Source organism: Gymnoscopelus braueri (genome assembly GCF_963280865.1).
Source record: "Gymnoscopelus braueri genome assembly, chromosome: 13".
Classification (NCBI taxonomy): Eukaryota; Metazoa; Chordata; class Actinopteri; order Myctophiformes; family Myctophidae; genus Gymnoscopelus; species Gymnoscopelus braueri.
In genome coordinates, this window is record NC_137615.1 from 14,435,145 (window position 1) to 14,444,718 (window position 9,574).

The 9,574-nt window shown below is 42.3% G+C and overlaps 1 long non-coding RNA gene across 1 annotated transcript; it reads right to left on the reverse strand.

Moving 5' to 3' along the window:
- Positions 1 to 1,261: 1,261 nt before the first annotated feature.
- Positions 1,262 to 4,545, reverse strand: LOC308099223. Its single transcript, XR_013934364.1, has 3 exons — positions 4,479 to 4,545; positions 2,217 to 2,391; positions 1,262 to 1,332 (listed from the first exon to the last, which is right to left on the reverse strand). It is a non-coding gene; the product is annotated as an uncharacterized lncRNA (long non-coding RNA).
- Between the last annotated feature and the right edge of the window lie 5,029 nt (positions 4,546 to 9,574).

A 9,574-nucleotide genomic window follows, 5' to 3' on the forward strand; every position in this document is an offset into this window, starting at 1 on the left:
ATTATTTATTATTTATTACTACGATTATTGTAATTATTATTGATGGGAAAAAAAAAAGAGAGTGAAAAGAAAAGTGTATGTATATAACTGCCTTACAGACCAAATAAAAATCTACTACTACTAAGTTGGATAGCAGAGACAGGAACATTTAAGCCACCGCAGATCAACTTCAGTTTCTCATGGAGATGTCAGTTAAACTCATACCCTTTTGTAAAAATAGTCTACAAGTTACAAGTGCAAGTTCGGTATTCAAAACTTACTTGAGTAAAAGTACAAAAGTATTGGCATCAACCTGTAACCTACTTAAAATACCATAAGTAAAAGTACTCATTATGCAGTTAGGTCCCATTTCACAAGTTTTCGAATGTATAAAATGTATAAAAACCCTTTGAAAATAGCGGATCTACAAGCTCGGCTTGTAGATCAAAATACCAAATTATATAGGTCTGAAGTGGTTTTGTAATAATACAATCTGTAGGATTGATTGAATACTTTATTAGACAGAAATGCAAACAGCACGAGTACAGTCATTAAAATAAAATAAAATAAAATAAAACTTTATTTATAAAGCACATTTAAAACAACAGAAGATGACCAAAGTGCTGTACTAGGTTGAGACAAACAAAGCATCAACAAGCGCCCATCGTCGCACAGACAAATATGTACATTGTTAAAACACAGTAGCGGATCAAGTGCAATTAAAAGCCAAAGAATAGGTGGATTTTAAGAAGGGATCTGAAAACCCCAATGGACTGAGCATATCGGCTGGGGAGAGGCAGACTTGTTTCCATTGAACTCCTATGTATTCAATTCATCAACATAACATCAATTCACAAAAAATAACACCAAAATAACATATCATCAACAAAATATGATTAAAAAAATTAAGGGGGAAGAAGGGGGTAAAAGGGGGGGTGGGGGTGGAGGCAGTGAGTGCCATCACCTTTCTATGGGAGAAGTGAGATTTACCTCCCCCTTTGGCCTCATGAAAGGTGGATTTTCAGGCCTGTTTTGAAGGACGCCAGTGAACCACATTGTTTAAGCTTTAAGGGATGTTGTCAGGGCATTCCACACTTTGGTGGCAGTGCTGTAGAAGGGTGTCGCTCACCTTTGTGGCGGAACATAATTTTTTTTTGACGCACAGGGTGCAATTGCAGGAGAGTGCTGGAAGCATAGATCAGAAGTCTTTGGGCCTTGTTTAGACCAAGAGTTCCCAAACTCTTCAGGCCGTGACCCCCCAAAATAATCATGTTCGGTGGAGTCTTCATCGTCTCCATCCTCATCGTCGTCTTCATCGCCTCCCTGAGAGATCTTACGATATGTCACCATGTCCTACACACACACACACACACACACACACACACACACACACACACACAGTTACAAAGTGCATAGATGGCAGAACATTGTTACATACAATATATAGTTGACATACTTGTCAGACACAGCGGACATAAATCATGGATAAAGGAAACAACGACTCCTCCAAATTGAGCGGCTTCCTATAATAGCTGATGCTGAGCAGTACTTTGCTGACTGCTTGGCCGACTGTGACACAAACACACACACACGCACACGCACACACGCGCACACACACACACACACACACACGGAATGTGCGTATCTACAGTATCTATCACCTCTGCTGAACTGATGATGACTGCATCGTCTGGTCAAAATTAATGAATAGGCCTACACTTCCATTTCTAAAATCTCAGATGTTCCCAGGCCACATTGATCTCGCTAATCCATCTAAAAACATGAAATTCTCTAAGGAACTGTCTACTTAGTTTGATTTAACATTAACTGACACTTAAAGCAGCACTATGTACAGTAACTTATTTTAATGAATAAAATGCAATTTGGTCCAATCTGTATGGTAGAGTATGTTAATACAATATAATTCAATTGGGGTGGTTGTATTTTGTCTCCCTGCTCTTCTATTGAGACATTTTGATTGTGTCAAAGGTCACGTCTCACCTAGACAATAGACACACATTTTGACCTGAAGGTCAAAATTCAATTTATCCCCTGAGCAAGCAGGCAGGCTCTATTCAATGGTAAAAAATGTCAGTACTTGCGCAGGCATCCAGGTTCAAATACGGGGTAGAAGAGGAAAGTTACATAGTGCAGCTTTAACATTATGGTTCTGTATAAAATGATGGAAGGAAGGATGGATCTATCTATCTATCTATCTATCTATCTATCATAAATACCGTGTCATATTTCTCTCGTAGTTCTTGGGCTTTCTTCTCATATGGTTGTTTGTCATATTGGGGCAGTTGTCTCCACATCTCTCCCAGTATCTTGGCACAGTCTACTGAAGACAGACCTGGCTGCTGCTGCTTCACACTGGGACGACTCTCAGAGCAGAACAATAAGAATGTAGACCTGCACATGCAACACATTACACACAAAAACATAACGAACACAAAACACACAACACATTACACACAAAGCACATCACAGAGACAAAGAGACAGGTTAGTAAAATGTTACTAGTAGTTTGGGTGTGTTCGATATACATGTATGATTACAGAGGTTTGTGTGTCTATGACTTATGGAGATGGTTTGGGTGCTTTTGGTTGTGTATGTGTGATTTATGGAGGTTGTTTGGTTCAGTCATCTACTCCCATTATTACCACTATCATCAATAAATCGATCGTTGCTCTGCTCCCTCAATAGACAAATTAGCTCGGAAGTAACAACAGTTCATTACAGTAAGGACACTATCTGACATGGTTACAGTGTGTATTCCTTTTGTCCTGCATGCATTAGGTATTGAGGGTGTTTATAGTATGTATTGTTAGTTCATTATTGATGGCATTTCTTTTGATTGTGATGTATTTTACCCTGCTGTATCTACAGTACTATCCTTGCCCTGTAACTACAGTAAGCTGCTGTGCTACCTTTGGCGACTTAATTTCCCCCGTGGAATCAATAAAGGTTGTACCAAAGACTATATAATAATGGGACCCAATGCCTCCCTGCTTAACACTCAGCATCAAGGGTTGGATTGGGGTAAGTACTTGTATATCATGGCTGGGGGATGTATTTGTACATCAAGCCGCCTCACGCTACAGAAACAGGAGATAGACTCCTGCTGTATGGGCCACATGGATCGTCAAGGATTACTTATCAACACATTGATAACCTCAGGCTGTGTCCTGTCTGCCTTCAAGTCAGCCAGAGTTACCCTGCAACCAAGAAACCGAATCTTGAATCAAGCTCAACGCAGACAGAACTGAGCTTCCCTGGAAAGAGTTGCCCATTGCAGGATGTTTCCATCTCCATCGACAACACCCTGGTGACTTCTGCCCAAAAGGTGTTCCCAGACAGCCAACTGCATAGATATTAGAAACCTAGATACCTCATTGGCCTCTGCAGTTCATTGGGGCGACCTGTATCTCAATACACGGCGGCTCTTCCGTCTTCCGCAGGGAACCTGTCACTCAAAGTGACTACTGGCCAATCACAGCGCTCACAGTGCGTTGACTACTGGCCAATCACAGTGCGTCTTTTCCGGGACTTGTCAGTGCAATGGTTCTCAACCAGTGGTCCGGGAACCACCAGTGGTCCTTGAGGTGGTTCCAGGTGGTACCCAGCTAAATGATGGAGAGTTGATAACCAAATGGACCCTTATAGATCTTTAAATCTTGAGTATAACATTTCACACTGTCAAGAGTCAAATTGTTAAACATCTGCATTACTTACTAAACAAGTACACAATTAGAGAACGTAAACAATTGTTATTTTGACAACAGCTTATCGAACGATAACATATTCTACGTTTTGGGTGTGAGAGGCTAAAGCTTATCAAACGGTGTTCAGTGACTCAAATGCTGAATAAATAATGGACCTTAATATGAAAAAGGACCATGTCTCTTATTTGAATTTCACAAATAGAGTGTGGAGTTTGCCAAGTTCCAACTAACTAGATGCTGCGCACAGCTGTCAGCTGCTGCCTCTTAAAGGGTTAAAAGCTGGGTTACAAAAAGACCCGCCCCCACCTGCCTCTGATTGGCCTACCGAACTTCCGCGTCTGTGACGCACACGGCAGCCCTGCGGAAGCAGGAAGCGCGCCCGAGATACAAACGCTTCAGAGCCGAATGAGGCGTCTACCTTTATATGTCTATGGCCAACTGTCCTTCAAGGCACACATTGCGGATCAGAGAGTCTGCCCAGCCCCTTAATCAAGCCTCAGGCATCTCCAGGCTTTACTGCAACTCCCTCCTTGCAGGTCTGCCAGCATGCTCTCTCAAACCCTCACAAATGATCCAGAACTTATACTTAGATAGTATGCTGTTTAAACAAATGATGGTTTGAATTTTACCTGCTATCCTAGACGTTGTAGTACTTGACCATTTACCCTGCTGTTTGTTGACTAGGGTTTCTGCGTCTTACTCAGATCTTGCACTTTGTGTGTGTGTGTTTGTCTTACTGAGGTACTCTGGGTGTGCTTGATATGTATGTCTTACGGAGGTCGTTTGGGTGCATTGGGATCTTTCCTTTTGCGTCCCCTCTTGTCAGTGGCAGACAGAACCTGGAATAAATAAATAAACAAATAAACAAACAATACAACTATAAACCGATATCGATCGCTCAGAACAATATCAAGATTCTATGATAATGGTTGTCTTACGTGTACACACACACACACACACACACACAGAATAGTGAAAATATCATATTTGATTGATCACAATTATTTTCTACAAATGGTAAATATGTCTGTACAGGGTTTGACCTATATATTGTCTGCCAATTAATAGGGCCAATGTTTGCATCAAACTTTATATGGGGCACGTCCATGTCTGCCCTGTCAAGAGGACAAGTCAAATTCTACACTCTACTGGCTATTTTATGAATAGCCACTAGAGGGTAGAATTTGACTAAAATTGGTCCTACAGAGGATATTTAGAAAATAGCCTTATTCTTCAATCACTCACTCCCTCTGCTTGGAGACCCTGGGAATAAGTTTGTTCACAGCCTCAGAGAACCAGCATGGCTGTGAACAAAAGGTTACTGCCCATCAGGGGTGTTGTGAGCTTGTAGCCCACTGAGCCATAGTCGTCTATTAGACCTCCGTCTAAAACTGGGTTATAATTGGTCTAACAGTGAAAGTTTTTTAGCGGTCTAGGCTTAGCCTAGACGTTGATTAGCTGTTTTTTAAGCGTCTATATATAGACGTCTATATTATAGACGTCATTTCAACGTCTATAATATAGACGGTCTATAAATAGACGCTTAAAAAACAGCTAATCAACGTCTAGGCTAAGCCTAGACCGCTAAAAAACTTTCACTGTTAGACCAATTATAACCCCGTTTTAGCCTAGCCCTTAGACGTATTTTAGACGTCTAATAGCCCGAAAAATGCTCAGTGGGAGATTGGCTATGTTCGCCGAATGTTCGCCTCCAGAATAAGGATGCTGGGTTCATGTTGTTACAGGTGGTGTAAGTGATATTCTTTTTGTTAAAATAAGTGTTATTTGGAATATCATTTATTTATTTATTTACTTTTTTCCTTTTTTTTTGTTTTGTAATGTATCAGAGTGCAATACACCTCCCAAACATTAGTGTCGCATGGTTGAAAGTATCGGAGACAATTTGGAGAAAATGGCCGGCGATGGGATTAAAATGCTTTTCATTGAACAATACGGGAGATACGGGTACTCATCGCGGTCCGCATCGCCTTGTAACATCCGTGGCTCGGTGGTAAGCACTTTATATTTGAAATCTGAACGTTTATGTTTATGTGAGAGATGGCAATGTGAAAAAATCGAACACAACTTTAGACCAGGGGGACTCGGCACCATGACGCTTGTATACAAGCGTCATGTGAACCATGGCTAGGGCTGGGGGACAGTACTCACAGTAGCAGCAGCAGCCCTGCTTCCAGCAGCAGCAAACAAATCGCTTATTTTGTGGCATGTGCTGGCATCTACTAATATATTTTTTTGCTTTTTCTCGCGCTGCTTTTCAGCACCCCCCTTTCTTTTTTTTGGTGGCATGTTTCTCTCTCCAAGTCCAACAAACAATTCACCCGTGGCCAGCGTCGTTTAAAGGAGGAGTTCACCAAAAAAATTGACTCATTTTCTATCAATTGCACACCCTATGAAGCCTTGAATCCATGGATTATTTTTTGTTTTTGTCGCATTCTTAAGCTAATAATTTGATTCCCGTCTCCTACCGGCTAATGTATCCGGTAGGAGACACAAAGTAGATTATTTGTGTCTCCTACCGGAAATACACACGGTCATCAAATTATTGTCTTAGGAATGCCACAAAAACTAAAATAAATCCATGAAATCAAGGCTTCATGGGGTGTGTAATTGATAGAAAATAAGTCATTTTTTGGGTGAACTCCTCCTTTAACCTGCACACCCACAGGCCCACAGCTGGTCTCTGATGAGCAGGTAATGAGAGGGGGGGGTGGGGCCGCTCTTCCATCTTCAAGCAGCTCACACAGCTGATCGTGATCTGGGCCCAGCAGCCAGCAGCCAGCAGCCCTCCCTTCCAGGCAGCGGCCGCGGGGTCCTAGTGCCGGCCACATTTGAGGCTTTTTTTCCCTCCTCTTTTTCCCCGTGGCCTCCCGGCCCAAATACAGGTTCGTGGCCCGCGGGGGACGAGTCCCCCCCCTCTCCTACGGCCCTGGGTTTGTATCTCAACATCTACTGTTGTCGTCCTGTTTGCACCATCAAGCTGCATGCAAGCCAGGCTTTTGTAGCTTCTGGAGGTGATTGCAGATGACGACCAGGTGAGGAGATTGGGAACGGGACACAGGTGTGCTGAGGTGTGCTATGGAGCCCTCAGGTGGTAGCTGCCGGGTACAGAGAGACCACAGCACCACGATGTGGAGGCGAGGAGGAGCGAGACAAAGCAAAGCAAAGCAAAGTTTGTTGTTTACCCAGGGTGTTGGACTAAGTGCGAAACTTATTTACAGCCAGACCCTGCATGGAAGCCTTGCTCAAGGGCTATTCAGCGGTGATTCATGATTGATGTGATGAATTGGGGAATCGAACTAGGGACCTTCCGGTATCAAGGCCGCCCCTCTAACCACTAGGCCACCGCTGCCACAGACGTAACACTGTTTTGCACTTTAACTGGATATTGTGTTAGTTAATTTGTGTGTGTTGTGTAGGCCTAGGCTATGTATTGTTTTTGTATTGTTTGTCCATTTTTGTAATAATGCTGCCTGATTGATTGAATACTTTATTTAGAAAGACATGGTAACAGTACATGGAAGTACAAATCACAATACAAGGTCCTCTAAACTGGATCGCTCATAAAAGCACTTGGCTTATTTAAAATGAGATCCCTGTGCACTCAAATCATGATGACATTTAGACATACAAATATACACTACTATGCAGAACGTCATGTTATAGAAATATTAATAATATTCCATTCGGATGAAGTTTTAGATTTTAGATTTAGATTAGATTATTAGGAAGGTTTCAGCAGAGCATACAGATCAGATAGAGCTCTGGCCTCCTGGCCATACAGATCATGAGAAGCAGGGCTCCGGCCCTGCTCCTCCCGCCCCTCGGGGCACAAGCCTCCTGAACCTCATCTAACACAGTTCTTTATAGTCCACAATGCTCTTCTAAATGTTCATATAAGGTATGTACTAAAGATAAGAGAGACACATACACAGTTACACAAATACATATAGCTGACACAGTGAGAGTAGCACTGGGGGAAACAGGTCAGCTGTTAGATTGACAGCTGTAGCTGAGTTGGAATTAGCACATTTATGTGAACCCTTGCTTCAATGAGATAACCACCAGTACACAATATATACACAGGTTGGCATTCTAACATATCCATTACAGTCATACAATCAGCTTACATGTTACTGGTATGAAAAACAAGAAATATGTACAATAGACAGTTTTAGGAGGAGGGGAGGGGGAGGGGGGGTAGGTTAGGACTTTGACAGAGGCCAGTTTGGAATTGCAGCCTCCTGAAGGTGATTCTTTAGGGCAGTTAGGGCAACCGTCTTTATTTCTGCATTAAAAGTGGACTTCTGCACCTGGCTTTTGATGTTAACAGTGTCAACACTCATTCAAGCCCCCAACTTTGATTATACTGTGTGTGTGTGTGTGTGTGTGTGCGCACGCGCGAGAGCGAGAGAGAAATAATCAGGAAAAGAATTCTAAATTAAATTGAGTAAAAGTACAAATATTGCTATCAACCATTTACTTAAAAGTAGAATGTAGGATACTCATTGTAATGTCCCATTTCAAGTTCTTAAAAATGAATGAAAATGGCAGATCTACAAACTAACAATGTGTCGCACCGTGACGTGTTGTGAGCTTGTAGATCTGCTATTTTCAAAAGATTTTCATTCTTTTTAAGAACTTGAAATGGGACATTATAATGAGTACTTTCTACTTTTAAGTACATGTTGATACCAATACTTGTGTACTTTTACTCAAGTTCATTTTGCATTCCAGACTTTTAGTTGTAACAGAGTATTTCTACATCGTAGTATTGATACTTTTACTTAAGTAACATTTTTTTTGTACTTTCCCACCACTGATTATATCTCTCTCTCTCTCGCACACACACACACACACACACACACACACACACACACACACACACACACACACACACACACACACACACACACACACACACACACACACACACACACACACACACACACACACACACACACACACACACACACACACACACACACACAGTATAATCAAATGTGTTATTTTAAGCTGGGGGGCTTGGGGCTGGGGGCTTGTCAAAGTATGACACTGTAGTGTTAACATCAAAAGCCAGGTGCAGAAGTTCACTTTTAATGCCAAAATAAAGTCAGTTCGGCTCTGTCCAGACAACAATATGACATTCATTCCGAGGTTCGGGGGTGCCGTCCTAAAGTTGGCTGCATGGTGCCACCGAGATGTTGTTGTGACATTCCAAACTCATTCCAACGTTCTGCGGTGTTTCCTTATTCATTCAGCCCAGCTTCAAGTTCATTTTGTCAACAGTGAAGTCAAGGAAACACAGGTACTTTGGAAGAGACACAAGCCAACTTCTAAATGCTTGTGGCCGGGAAATGAGCTTCGCAGAGCGGATAGAGTGTCAGCTGTCTCTCGCTCCCAGTGGCTTCTGTGTGGACGGGCTGGGGAGTGGTAACAGAGACCCAGCGAGGGGCTGTGAACGTTCAAAACTCGAGGTGATTGGTTGAAATTTCCGTATATCCCGCCCCCCAATTGCTGTGATTGGTTTAGATGCGCAGAGGGAGTGTTCAGATCAGGAAGCCCATATGAATCTGAGACCTATGGATGCCTCTATGGGTAAAAAAGGAGTTTTTTTTAAATGGCCGATTAATGCGAGAAAAATATTAACGCGGTTAATTCGGTCATGCATTAACGTGTCAATAACGCGCTAACTTTGACAGCACTACTTCTGTGTCTTTCCTCCAGGAACCTTCTCAGATCATGAACACAGAAGCCACGTCCTAGCTCTCCAGTCACAATGACATCTATGTCATTCGTCCTTGTTTATTTAACATCCTTGGTGCCCACTCTTCCTGTATCCAATAAAATAA